We start from the raw sequence: 13,424 nt of genomic DNA on the forward strand, positions 1-13,424 counted from the left end.
CAGGACTCACTGCATAATTATTAGAATAAATGCTATTCTTCAGGTGTGTGGGACAGGTTCTTTACAAGAGTTCAAGGCTCCCTTGCCTTGCAAAAAGCTGTTAATACCATGAATTCCTTAGCCTCGCAGAACCCCCAAAGTGCAAAAAAAAAAAAAAAAGGTCTCAAAGGCTTCTTTATGTAAGAAAAAAATATATTGTCAGAATGGTAAGCTCCCAGAAAGCAGGGGACTGGGTTTCTTTAATGTCACTGCCCATGACAGCACGATCACAAGCTGGAATAAATCTCTTCTGGTTGAAATAGGATCAAAAGGCAAAAGCTGGGTGCAGAGTGATTTAAACAGGAATAGCTGATATTTATCCCCTGCTTGTCGATAGGATGGTATGACGTTTGTCTCCAGTTCTCAATTCTAAACATGGAGACTGCAACTCCCTAACTGCAATTAAGATCCTTCCATTAAAACAAAACTTTACAGTGACGGCATCATTCTGATGGCAATGCCAACCTGAATGAAGACATGGAATCAAATTTAATAAAGGTGAAAAAAAAAACCTGCACGGAGCAGGTGCTCCACTATGGGGCTATAAAGTGTTCTTTTAAGAAATCAAATCGCGGGGCGCCCGGGTGGCGGTCGGTTAAGCGTCCGACTTCGGCTCAAGTCATGATCTCCCAGTTCGTGGGTTCGAGCCCCGTGTCGGGCTCTGTGCTGACAGCTAGCTCAGAGCCTGGAGCCTGCTTCAGATTCTGTGTCTCCCTCTCTCTCTGACCCTCCCCTGCTCACGCTGTCTCTCTCTCTCAGAAACAAATAAAACATTAACAACAACAAAAATTAAAAAAAAAAAAAAGAAATCAAATCAGCCTCAATCAACACATAAAGATTCCAGATAGGAGCCATGAGACAGACCACTGACTCTGCTGTTGAAATTTGCTACACTCAGAATACAGTGCCAGGGGCACACTTCACCAGTTGGTCAAATTCGGACAAATGACTGTGACTCCAGGTTTAACTTTTCCTGAAATTCGCACATCTCCTTTTTACAGGAAGACAGGGAATGATCCCTTACAAATACTTAACCCACTGCACTCAACCAACAAAACACAAGGATACACACTGAATGCACGTTGCTGCCTGCTGCTCAGAACCAAAGTACTGGCATGCCAATCCTTAGGAAACAAAGCAACACACAGAAGAACTCAAGTTCCTTTCACTTTTGCATAAGCTAGATCTTAACCTGAGGCCCCAGGACTAGCTGCAAGAGGACTGACTGTAACTGCATGCAAAATGATGTGGGGCTCTTTCACGAAGAGGTGAGCCCTAAAGGCCTCGGCGACCCCACAGAAAGGCTAAGAACCACTGAAGCAGACCTTTCCAGAATCTCTAAAACTCAGAGGTGCACACTGTAAACAAAATTATACTAGAGGTGGGGTCTCTCTCAATACACGTGCACAGGTTCTGATAACGGACAACCCAACCCATCACAGTGCCGCTGACCACTCTCAAATCAGCCCCAGGCGGGAAGATCACCTGCATTACACACACACACACACACACACACACACACACACACAGGCGCGCACCAGCCGCTGCAGCCCCTCATTCCGTAAGCATACACATGTTGTTAACAAAGCATGTGCTAGTTGCCATTCGTCGAACAATACAGGCCTGGCCATCTCTGGGAAAAAAATATACATTCCTCCCCCAATATTACCCTATTTATTTACTGTGCCTTGACGACTGATGCTAAGCATCACCACGAAATAAACGGAATACCCACGCCCCATATGCATCCCGTCAACCGAAGGGAAGAAAAGCATCGCTCAGTTATTACTGAGGGTACACAGGAGACGTCTATCAGGAGAACACGATGATAATGATGCTTGAACGTGGGGACAATCAGGGCCAGACTCACGCAGGAACATCCTGAGAACATGATTGTGGAAAGAACCCTTTTCCCAAAGGCAAAAGCACGTTCCTTTGATTGGCACAAGCCATTCCTGACAATGGGATCCGCGATGACAGGGGCTGCTCTAGCAATCAGGAAGTGTGTGTGTGTGTGTGTCTGTGTGTGTGTGTGTTCTTGCCTGTGTTGTGGGGGAGGGTTGTACTAGATGTGATCAAAGACTGGCCCTCTTCAAAGAAGAGCATATGGGCTCTCAAATCGTGAGGACAGACTTCGAGGGTGAGGCAGGGCATTTATCATTTCTCCAGGAGACCTCCGTCGACAATGAACATGTTCTGTGCAGATGTAACGGGGGTGTCAGTACCTTTAGTGTCTCCCATCTAAGAATCTTAAGTAGAGCCTGATTGGAGGGGAGGAGGAGGTGGGGGTGGAGAAAGGTCTGCATTACCCTCTGGGGTGAGTGTTGGGCGGGTGTACACTGGATGCATTTTATCTCCGGCGGCACAATACTCCGGGGGTTGGAAGGTTGGGCGCAGCCAGCGGGGCCAGGGAGGCAGTGGGTGCAAGCCACCAGCTGCAGGGCAGCGGAAGGCTCGCAGGACGACCGCTGCAGACCTCCCTCGGCCCGCTAACCCAGGCAGCCGCAGCCTCCCCTCCGGCCTCGGGGCGAGCGGGCTCCCTGCGAAACTAGAGCCCGGCCCAGGTCCGGGAGCGAGGGGGGCGAAGGAGCGGGAGCGGGCGCCCCGGGCCCGAGCTCGCGGCCGGAGGAGCGCAGCGCCCCGGGGCCTCCCCGCCGGATGGGGGCTGCTCCGGCCTAGCGCACGCAGCTGCCTCGGCGAAGGGTTAAGCCGGCGCCCGCGCCCCGGCCGGCCCGGCGGGCGGCGGAGAGGAAGGGCTGCTGCAAGGGGCGCAGCCGCGACCGTGGCGTGTGCGTGGGGGGAGGGGGGGAGCAGGGGCCCCTACTCACCCTGGCCGGCCGCCTCCGCCTCCGCCGCCCCGACCGCCGCCTCGGCGGTCCATCCTGCGGCGGGGGGCCTGTAGCCGCGGCGCTCGAGTAACAACCGCCGGCCGGGCCGGCCCCTCCCCCCCGCCCAACGTCTGTCCTCAGGGCCGCTCCGCAGACCCGGCCTCGGCCGCCGCCGCCGCCGCCGCAGCGCTACGTGGCCGCCGCTCCGACGTCTCGCGACTCCCTTCCGAGCGCGCGAGGGCGAGCGGGGCCGGCGGGGCGGGCGGCGCGCGGGGAGGGAGGCAGGGGAGGGGGTGTGCGTGTGTGGTTGTGTGTGCGGAGCCGGGGGCAGGGAGGGAGGGCGAGCCGCGGCGAGAGCGCGCGCGCGCCCGCGGCCCCGTCTCTCGCCCGCCCCCCCCCCCCCCCCGCCCAACGGGGAGCCGACCCCTCCCTCTGCCCGCCCCCCCCCCCCGCATCCCGGCCGCTGGGCGCGGCGGCGCGCATGCGCAGCCCCTGGGGCCGGCCCTGGCGCACCTTTTCTCCCCGCTGCCACAATGTGAGCGCCCCGCCACCCAGATAACCGCCGACTCCCGCTCCACCCCCGCCCTCCCCCACTCCGCCCACTGCCGAGCGCCCAGGTAAAGGCGTGGACTGCGCGTGCGCACCGCTCTCCCTGAGTCTGGGGGCGTGGTTGCTGAAAGGAAGCCAAATCGCAGAGTGGGAGGGAGCTTGGGGCTGAGCGTGTGAGCCTCCCTGCAGGAGGGGCGGGTTAGGATTCAGGGAAAGGTAAAGTGAAGAAAGGGGGTCAAAGTAGGAAAGTGGACCCCAGCGAGATTTAGAAGTAAAAAGAGCCCTGGGTTTATGAAATAAATTTTTAAAAATAAATAATCTTGACTGTGGCCTCTGTTACTGGAGCGTAGTGGGGATGACAGAGGACAGAAATCAGGGAGGTAAAAATATAAGCAGTAGTGGTCATTCACTAGATAAATGGGACAGCTAATAAAAATCAGAGAAATTCAGAGATTGCTGGAGTGGTCCGCAAGGCCAATTTTAGAGCCACATTTGCATTGTGGCCGGGAATAGGGAAGGGGACGTGCACGCGCGCTCGAGGCACAGAACTGCGGCAAGAAAGGAGGCCTCCATTGAAAGTATTACAGCACTATGACTAATTAGCTATTAATCATTAATATAATTAATGGTACTATTAGCTAACAAGGTAGCATTTATCCAAGTTCAAGAGCCAAGAGAGGGTGTCCATAATTGCAAGTGCTTGGAGTACAGAGAAGTAAAGCAGGCAAAGTGAAGGCCTAAGGTGGAGAGGGCCCAAGACAGCGACTTGGGGGGTGAGGATGACCTTCTCCCACCATACACCAAACTTTCCTGATGTTTCCCAAGCCTTACCTCCATTGGGATGCCTCACCCTTCTTCCATTATTAAAAGCGCACTTAACAAATATCCTGGCATTGAGACTTACTTCTCTACACACTTTCAATATGGTGCAGCTACTTTTCTCCGAAAGAGCCACCCCCCGCCCCTCAAAAATAGTCCTATAGCAAGTACAATGACCTGAGTCTGGCATAGGGTGAGGGAAGAGATTGAAACTTGATACACAAAAGGATTCAAGGCCTAGCTCTGTCCTTGGCCCCTTCCGAAAACAGAAGGTTTGTGTTGGTTGCACTTGGCCTCCTCACTCCAGAGAGTGTAATTTGGCAGTTTGGGTTTGTGTTCCTCCGTCGTGAGGGCCTTCAGTGGATAAACACTAAAAATGATATCATAATTCAGCAGGTAGAGAGGAAACCTTGAGGCAGAGCAGGAGGAAGGACACATGCCTAAGACTTAGGGGTTCCTGGTTAGCTCAGTTGGTAAGGCATGCAACTCTCGATCTCGGGGTTGTAAATTCAAGCCCGACACTGGGTATAGAGATTACTTTTTTAAAAATCTAAAAAAAATCTTTTAAAAAAAAAAAGAAGGGAAGACTTAGACTTAATGAAGAACTTGGTGTCCATGGGGAGTGGTTAGCCCAGAATATCTGAGAAGTCTAGTTTTGCCTTCTAGGACATTCGATCCATTCCCCACTCTGCCTGTCAGGGCAATCCAGCTTGGAAAGGGGGAAGTGCAGAGCAAAGGCTAAAGAAGTAAGGTAGTCCTCCAAGTTTCTGTGACCCACAGGCCAACCCTCTGAAGGGGCCCTAGTAGTTAGAATAGTAACATTATTACCTTCCATTTGAGGTTTGCTTTCTGGTTTCTGCAGAGAGATTATGTCCATTATCTCATCAGATCTTCCAACATCCCTGTGAGGCAGGCAAGACTGGTATTATTCCCAATGGAAGAAATTTGGGCCACGGAATGTTTAAAGGCTCAACCCGGAAAACAATGGAGGGTTTGACTCTGCAGAACGACTACCTATTCCTGTGGAGTAAAAACAGGTAGCCTGGGCACGTGATAGAGGATAATGTTAATACTCAATTCTACGTTTGCATCTCCTTTATTTCATGTTCTCTTCCCCCCACCCCTTTTTCTCTAGGGGACCCCGGGACTTGTCCCTGTGTATCCGAGGCCTTGGTAACTAGTTCTTTGGAAGGCCTTGGGCCACAGGGCTAGCAAAGAGATCTCAATTCCTCTGCTCTCCCTTAACTTTTCCCTTTCACGTATCTACCCACAGAAGAGGGCTGCTGGCCAGTACTCGACGTGTCACAAGAATAGAGCATTTGCCTATTGGAGTTCCGTGCCTCCCTTCTTCATCTGCCAGCACTATAGCTCAACCGCCATTACAGACAACATTTAGCACCTACATCTGGCCTTCCGGGAAGATCAGGCTTGTCATCCTGGTTTCCTGGCTTTAGATCATCCTTCACTAATTTCTTCATTAAGGCAGTGGACATAACCCAGTAGAGGCCTGGTGGCTCAGCCGGTTAATCATCAGATCAGCTCAGGTCACAATCTCACGGTTCGTGGGTTCAAGCCCCGCATCAGGCTCTGTGCTGACAGCTAGCTCAGAGCCTGGAGCCTGTTTCAGATTCTGTGTCTCCCTCTCTCTCTGACCCTCCCCTGTCACGCTGTCTCTCTCTCTCAGAAATAAATAAAACATTAAAAAAAAAAGGTTTAGTAACCACACACATACAGAGGAATATTAGCCGTAAAAGCAGTGGAGATCTTGCCATTTACAATAACATGGATGGATCTAGAGGGTATTATGCTAAGTGAACTAAGTCAGAGAACTACATCAGGAAGTGGAATCTAAAACACAAAACAAATGAATTGACAAACCAAAAGCAGAATCAGACCTACAAATGCATAGAACACACTGACGGGTGCCCGGAGCGGAGTGGGGTTGGGCAAAAGGTGAGCAGGGGAGAGGGAGACACAGGTTTTCTTTGATGGAATGAGTGTAAAGGCACAGCATAGAGAATCATATAGAGAATCATATTATAATCGCATTGTGCGGTGGCATCAGTGGTGAGCACAGCATAAGGTAGAAGCTGAATCACTATGTCATCCACCTGAAAGTAATGTAGCATTCATTGTATGTCAGTGTCAGCTCTACTCAAATAATAAACAAGTAATAAAAAGCCTTAGTATAAAGTTCTGCACACTTTTACAGTTCTGCAAACCTTCAAAAATGTCATTAAAATTTTTTTGAATCAAAATAATCTTAAATACAAATTTTTTATTCATTTTTGAGAGAGAGTGGGCAGAGAAGGAGCAGAGAGAGAGGGAGACACAGAATCCAAAGCAGGCTCCAGGCTCCGAGCTGTCAGCACAGAGCCCGACGCGGGTCTCAAACCCACAAACCATGAGATCATGACCTGAGCTGAAGTCGGCCGCTTAACCTCGGCTGCTTAACAGACTGAGCCGCCCAGGTGCCCCTAAAGATTTCATTTAAACAGCAGCAGGCATATCTGGTTCTTGGGCGGCCTGATGCAAGCTCCCTGTTCACTGCATTTCCTCAGTTCCCAAGCTTCTAGGAATGTACCCCCATCAATGATAGTTCTTACCACTGTACTCGATAGGGGCAGTGGCTGTGGCTCCTTGCCCCCTCTTTAATACAACCCGGTCCTAGCACCCCAGACTTGGAGCCAGGGCCCTGGTCGTGGTCCCTTAGATTCTCATACTTGTAGTGCAGCAGCCTTTACTCAATCCTTTCACCTATTAGGCTTTGTAAAAAGATGGGAATTATCCGGCTCTTAAGAGTCTTCCAGATCTGCTACCTAGGATTCTATTCTAGAAAGTTGACTGTGTCCGTTAATATCTTACAATGCCATTCCTTTGTTCAAAGTCACTATCCAATTCCTGTCTCTCAGCCCTCCCTCCAAGAAACTGCTCCCTTTACAGAAAGGATAAAGCTGTCCTTTTTATTCACTTTTTCTCATATCTCCAAGTGACAGTGTTTAGAGAGAACTCGGAAAGCTGGGCTTTTGGCTTTTCTGCCATAGGGCTCGCATATGCTTTCATCCAGTCTTAAAGGGATGTGAGCCGAGGGCACTTTCACTCGGTGCCCCCTCACCTCCCCCTCCCCCTACCTGTTTTAAAAAGGTAAAATAAATGCCAGGATGTCCTAGAAGAAAAAGAGAGGACACCCTAAAAGGCCAGACTCATGAATGCAATATTGGGGATAGAGACGAGAGAAGCTATGCGGATGGCCAGTGTCCCTTCGGTCAGACCTTGGTTTCAGGCAGCAACATGGCCTGGGGCCATCGTTTGACTTACAGTACCCTCCCACCCCCCATCCCTGAAGCTATAGTCTCTGGATATCAAAATGCATTTTATAATTTTTAACAAACCATGTTCGTGTGACAATTTCCACAGACCTGTAGTCTACATTACATCATTTCATCCCTCCCTCAGCAATGGCAGGTAGGAAGGGCAGAAAATGCTGTTGGCAGTGTTTTTGTTTTGTTTTGTTTTTTTAACAGCAGATAAAAACGAGGCCTGGATTTTAAGGGTCACACGGCCAGACCTAAAATGTGGGTCTCCAGGATCCAAGTCCGCGACACTGCGCTGTGGCCCTTTGCTGGACACCATGCAAAGCAAATCAGACCCATGTGGTCTGTGCTCTCTGGAAGTTTGGATTCCAAAGGACGATTTTGGCAAACATAAAAGGACAAAGCGATTCACGGTCAACTCACATATACTCAATATGACAATTACTCAATAAACAATTGAGTTAAATAGATAAGGGAAGCCACGTGTACCTGCTCTACTACTGTTGGGTGTATATTTCCCCCATTTATTAGTGGAGAGGGTAAAGAGGACATCGTTAATGAGGCTAAGGTCTTAAGCCAGCCCCCTTTCTGCCTCCTTGCTTTGCAGGTGGAAAAACACTGTAGTTGTGCTTTGCTTTTCCCCCTCCTTGTCTTGAACGCTGTGTCAACTTCCCCGGGAACATCTCCCAAGAGTCACACAAGGTGGGAATCAAGCACCATTAGGAAATCACGTCTCCCCTTAAGCAACGTCTTCAACCACCGTCCTAAAGCCGCCCGCTGTGTGCAAGCGTCAGTGCACCCCGCCTCCGCCATCTCTGCTGATAGAAAAAAGGACAGATCAACTCAGTGGCCCTCCTATTGTTAGAGGGCCTGAGATTCTTCTTTATTCGGAATGTGAGTATCAGAGAAGCGAGGCCACGCCCCACCTGCGACACCTTCGTTCCTGTGTATCTGAGCAAAGGCAGAGGCCGACCCGAAGGTCAGGAAGGGGGGATTGGGGGGTGGGGTGGGCTGAGGGCAGGAGACCCCGCAGAGGAACATCCTCCTGTCCCCAGCAGACTGTAGCAGCCCACTTCCTCCCCTGGGGGGTTCTTCCTCAAGGTCTATCTCCAGCAGAGTGATCTAAGGCAGTTAGGTCCGAACTGGGTTCGAGTCTTTAAACAGGCTCACAGATTCTTTTAGGCAGCACGCTTAACTGTTATCTGTAATTGATGTGACATATGCCCGGAGGCATGCACTGAGGTCCAACTGAAGAGATGGGCTTTTAAAAAGAAAAAAAAATGGAATTAATTAATTAAAGAAGGCAGCTGTACTGGGCTGTGAATTAGTGCCAAGCTCTGTAACCCTAAACCAGCCAACCCACCCAACCGGCCTCACCACCTAAGGAGCAATCCCGAGGTTCTCACGGAGGTGGGTGGGAGACCCCGGATGCAGTGCAGGAAGCCAAGGCTGCAACGAGGGAGTTGAGGGGCGGTGGGGGTCAGGGGACACTCTCTTAACTTTCGTAAACCCCCCCCCCAAATCTTGGCTCTGGAGAACAGTTGGGTGCCATAGACGTGCGGGGGGGGGGGCGCTAGGAAGTTGCCAGAAAGGGAAGGCAAGGTCCAAGGAGGTGTGTGAGATTTGGGGGAGGGACAGTCAAGGGGCAAGAAGATGTTTGGGGCTGGGGTGGAATGGGAGGGGGAGAAACCAAGCAAGTGGGGCCGGCTCAGGTCAGGACTAAGGAGTTTGGGGGTGGAGAGGACCCTGTGGGTGGAGCTCAGAGGAGGAGGAGCCCGGATGAGGAGGCGGGAACACGGCGCCTGGGGCCTCTGGCATTCAGAGGAGGTAGTAATTAAACCCCTGACCTCAGGTGGTTAGCAAAGCTGTGGCAGCTTTTCATAGGAGTTGAGTTAATAACAATAATAACAATAATAATAACAATTAACGATAATGAGACCTTATCTGCTGCAAGTTGTTCCTGGAGCTTTGTAGGCATTAAGCCATTAATTCCCCCGGCCCCTCGGGCCACCTTTTTCTAGAAGTAACCTGAGCGTAAGAAGACACAGACAATCCCCGTGTAGTGCGGCTGGGAGGGTTAGTACATTACGGAGGGAGAAAAACCCAAGGATCTTTAGGGTTTCATAAGCTGTTCTACACCGTCGCACTTAGAAATGACGTTTAAACGGGATGAGTAGGGAAATGTAGAAATCGGTCTCCACAGATGCCTGAACAACCGTGATGTGAAAGCTCCAGTCCGAGAGCACCAGGTTGAACCATGCGCTACAGTGGAGAGTGACCTAGGGGTGACCAGGAAGTGACCCGGAAATGAACAGTGATCATCTGTGAAGCCCTAGCTGGTGGCAAGGCTGGGCCTCAGCGGCAAACAAGGTAAATCCGAGGACTTCAGACGGAGGAGGGGACTGGAGAGTGAAGACTCAAGGCAGATAAAACGAGGAGGAGGATTCTACACCGGGGGAGTCACGTAGGATGGAGCCTGGGAGCCAAAGCCTTGAGCGAACTTGAGTGCCAATTATGACCAGCTTTGTAGATTGCAACTGTTGTTTCACGTTTGTTTGTCTGCTTCCCGTAACAGTGAGTCCCACAGATTATATGCACCAATCCAAAGACAAGCTTTCGGTTGCATCCCATAGATGGTGCGAGTCCTCATCGATATCATAGTCAAGATCAAAGACAAGGATATAGAGCATGCATTGTATAGCACATTTTAAAAAGTTTTTCAATGCTTATTTATTTTTCAGAGAGAGAGAGACAGAGTGTGAGCAGGGGAGGGGCAGAGGAAGAGAGGGAGACACGGAATCCGAAGAAGGCTCCAGGCTCCAGGCTCTGAGTGGTAAGCACACAGCCTGACGACATAGGGCTCCAACTCACCAACCACGAGATCATGACCTAAGCTGGAGTGAGACCCTTAACTGACTGACCCACCGTGGCACCCCCTCCCTTTTTCTCTTAAATTTTTCATGTTTATTTATTGTTGAGAGAGAGTGAGACAAAGTGTGAGCAGGGGAGGGGCAAAGAGAGAGGGAGACACAGAAGCACAGTTTTAAACAAGATACTTAAGCAAGGGATCCTCGGGGTCCTTTGGTCATGGAGTGGTAGGATGATTCTCCCCATTAATTATCAATGTGACAGCTAATGACGGTGAAATAAGACAGACCAGACCTCACGCTTCTGACCCTTGCCAGCCCTCCAAAACCACAGCCTCCCTTCCCTTTCCTGTGTCTCTACAGAAAAAGTCACCTGTAAGAAGCTACTAGAACTTTCAGGACTTAAATACCAATCCATCTTGTAGATCAGATCAAAGGACATACAGTAAAGTGTTCTGTGGTGACATTGGGAACAAAATGTTCTGGCTAATAAAACAGTCTGGTTAACAGAGTAGTACTAAATATATAGTACTGAATACTAAAATTACTCATTGTTTATCTGAAATTCAGATTAGCTGGTTGTCTTATATTTTATCTGGCAACGCTACTTGTAGGGAAACTGCTCGGAGATTCATATCCATTCTTTTTGGAGTTCCTTAGAGAACAAAACAAGAAGGAGAGCGATACTTTGAGATCACTTCAGGTTTATTGATACTAAGAAATGGGGAAAGAGAAGATGGCCAAACATATATTAAGGAATCATAGGGGATACTGATGAGCACACTCATCATCATACTGGGTACCTGGGGAAAATGTCACCAAGTGTTTGGCCCCATGTCAAACTAACTGGTTATTTCAGGGATCTCAGAGAAGCAAGCTTAAGACAAATTCATTGTCTATTCTTTATTAAAAAATTTTTTTTAATGTTTTATTTATTTCCGAGAGAGAGAGAGACAGTGTGAGCAGGGGAGGGTCAGAGAAAGAGGGAGACACAGAATCTGAAACAGGCTCCAGGCTCTGAGCTGGCAGTCAGCACAGAGCCTGACGCGGGGCTCGAACCCACCAACCATGAGATCATGACCTGAGCCGGGGAAGTCAGACGCTTAACCGACTGAGCCACCCAGGCGCCCCCATCCCTCATGTCTTTATGCCAACAGAGAGGAGGGAGGCAAACGCGCCGCTGAACAATGTACCATTTGGAGGCACACGCATGTTTCCTCTGGGCCAGAGAACCCACTGGTGCTTGGGTACCTCCTTCCCTATCCTGCTGATGGTCCTGGGGAAAATGGGTCTTCCCAAAAAGCTAGGTTTTGCTCTTCATGGCGTCGACTATGGCCTTTTCTTGACCAGGTCGCTATTCTTAGCACTTTCTGAGCACCAAGATGTTCCCAATTTATTGAGTGCTTTCCATGGTTCTAGGAGTTTCACTTCTATTATCCCATAAAGCCCTTCCAGCTACCCTTTGGGGTAGGTAGTCCCATTTCACAGATGAGAAAACCAAAGTGGAGAAACTTGCAATAGGAAATGGTGACTCAAGATTGAACCCAGATAGCTAGACTCCTAAACCTGCTGCTTTAACCATGACGCCACACCTCAATTTGGTCACACCAACTGTCTGCTCAGAATTCCTCTGTGGTTTCTGTGGTAAGCAGAACAATGACCCCGTAAAGATGCCCATAGTCTAAAGATGTCCACATCCTGATTCCTGGAAATTTACCTGGCAAAGGGGACTTGGCAGATGGGATTAAGTTAAGGATCCTGAGATGCAGGGGCGTTTGGGTGGCTCAGTTGGTTAGGCGTCTGACTTCAGCTCAAGTCATGATCTCACAGTTTGTAGGTTCGAGCCCCGCGTCGGGCTCTGTGCTGACAGCTAGCTCAGAGCCTGGACCCTGCTTCAAATTCTGTATCTTCCTCTCTCGCTAACCCTCCCCAGCTCATGCTGTCTCTCTCTCTCTCTCTCTCTCTCTCTGTCTCAGAAATAAATCAAACATTAAAAAATATTTTTTTAAAAAAAGGATCCTGAGATGCAGACTTTATCCTGGATTATCTGGTGGGTCCGGTGTTATCATGAAAGTCCTTAGAAGAGAAACACAAGGGCTTTAGCGTCAGAGAGAGAGGTGTGATGTGGAGCCAGGGCCAGAATGATGTGAGCACTAGCTCTGGAGATGGAGAGAGATGGGAGCCAAGGAGCTTGGGCAGCCTTTGGAAATGAGTAGGCAAAGAACCGATCTCCCTGAGAGCCTCCAGAAGGAACGTAAGTAACCTGCCAAGACTCTGATTTGGGCCCAGCAAAACTCCTGACCTCTAGAACTGTCGGATAATAAATCTGTGTGGTTTTAAGCCACTCGGTTGATGATAACTTGTGGAAAAAAAAAAATGAATTCAGCTCCCCGTTACTTAAAAGGAAATCTGAACTCCCCTGTAAGGGCATTCAAGGGCTTGGGGGCCCCCAGCCTGCCATGCTTTGCATACTGAACTTCTCCAGGATCCTCAATAGGCCACGCCCTCTCTTACTCCCGTGCACTTACTTGTGTTCTTCTCCCTGGAACTCCGGCTTCTCATCGGTTTGCTGGCAAAGCCCTCATCCTGTCCGTCTCAGCTCAAACAATACCTTGTCTGTGAAGCCTCATCTAGACCCCTTTTCTGCATCTCATATGCACTCCCACTAAAGGACCTGTCTGTGCCCCCCGACCCGGACTATAAGCTACTTGAGGGCACGGGACCTGCCTTCTCACCTTGGATCTCCCTTTGCCCCCAGCATGGTCCCAGACTCGTGAAATAAAGGTCCCCAGAGACTAGAGCTCTTGTCCCGACGTGTGCCCTGGATGTGATACAGCCCTTCCGGCCCCAGCTCTCCTTTGATAACAAACATGTGGAGGGGAGGAACCATCCTTTTCTTCCCTTCCTTTCCCTTCCCTTCCCTTCCCTTTCCTCCCCTCCCCTCCCCTCCCCTCCCCTTCCCTTGTGAGAGATGAAGACAAAGGAAATCAGGCATGGCAATGTAAGTT

General features: G+C 50.1%; 1 protein-coding gene across 2 annotated transcripts in view; it reads right to left on the bottom strand.

Moving 5' to 3' along the window:
* The window catches only part of ZNF652 (zinc finger protein 652), a 57,995-nt gene extending 54,893 nt beyond the window's left edge, over positions 1–3,102 (bottom strand). The window contains exon 1 of one of the 2 annotated variants that reach the window (XM_039227728.1): positions 2,868–3,102. The gene's annotated coding sequence lies outside the window, so the exon portion shown is untranslated. Of the gene's footprint in view, positions 1–2,348; positions 2,509–2,867 lie in introns of those variants that run through there. The other variant, XM_039227729.1, reaches the window with a different exon arrangement.
* Positions 3,103–13,424: the final 10,322 nt, after the last annotated feature.

The sequence above is a fragment of the Hyaena hyaena genome, unplaced genomic scaffold, assembly GCF_003009895.1.
Source record: "Hyaena hyaena isolate Hyena2069 unplaced genomic scaffold, ASM300989v1 scaffold_29, whole genome shotgun sequence".
Classification (NCBI taxonomy): domain Eukaryota; kingdom Metazoa; phylum Chordata; class Mammalia; order Carnivora; family Hyaenidae; genus Hyaena; species Hyaena hyaena.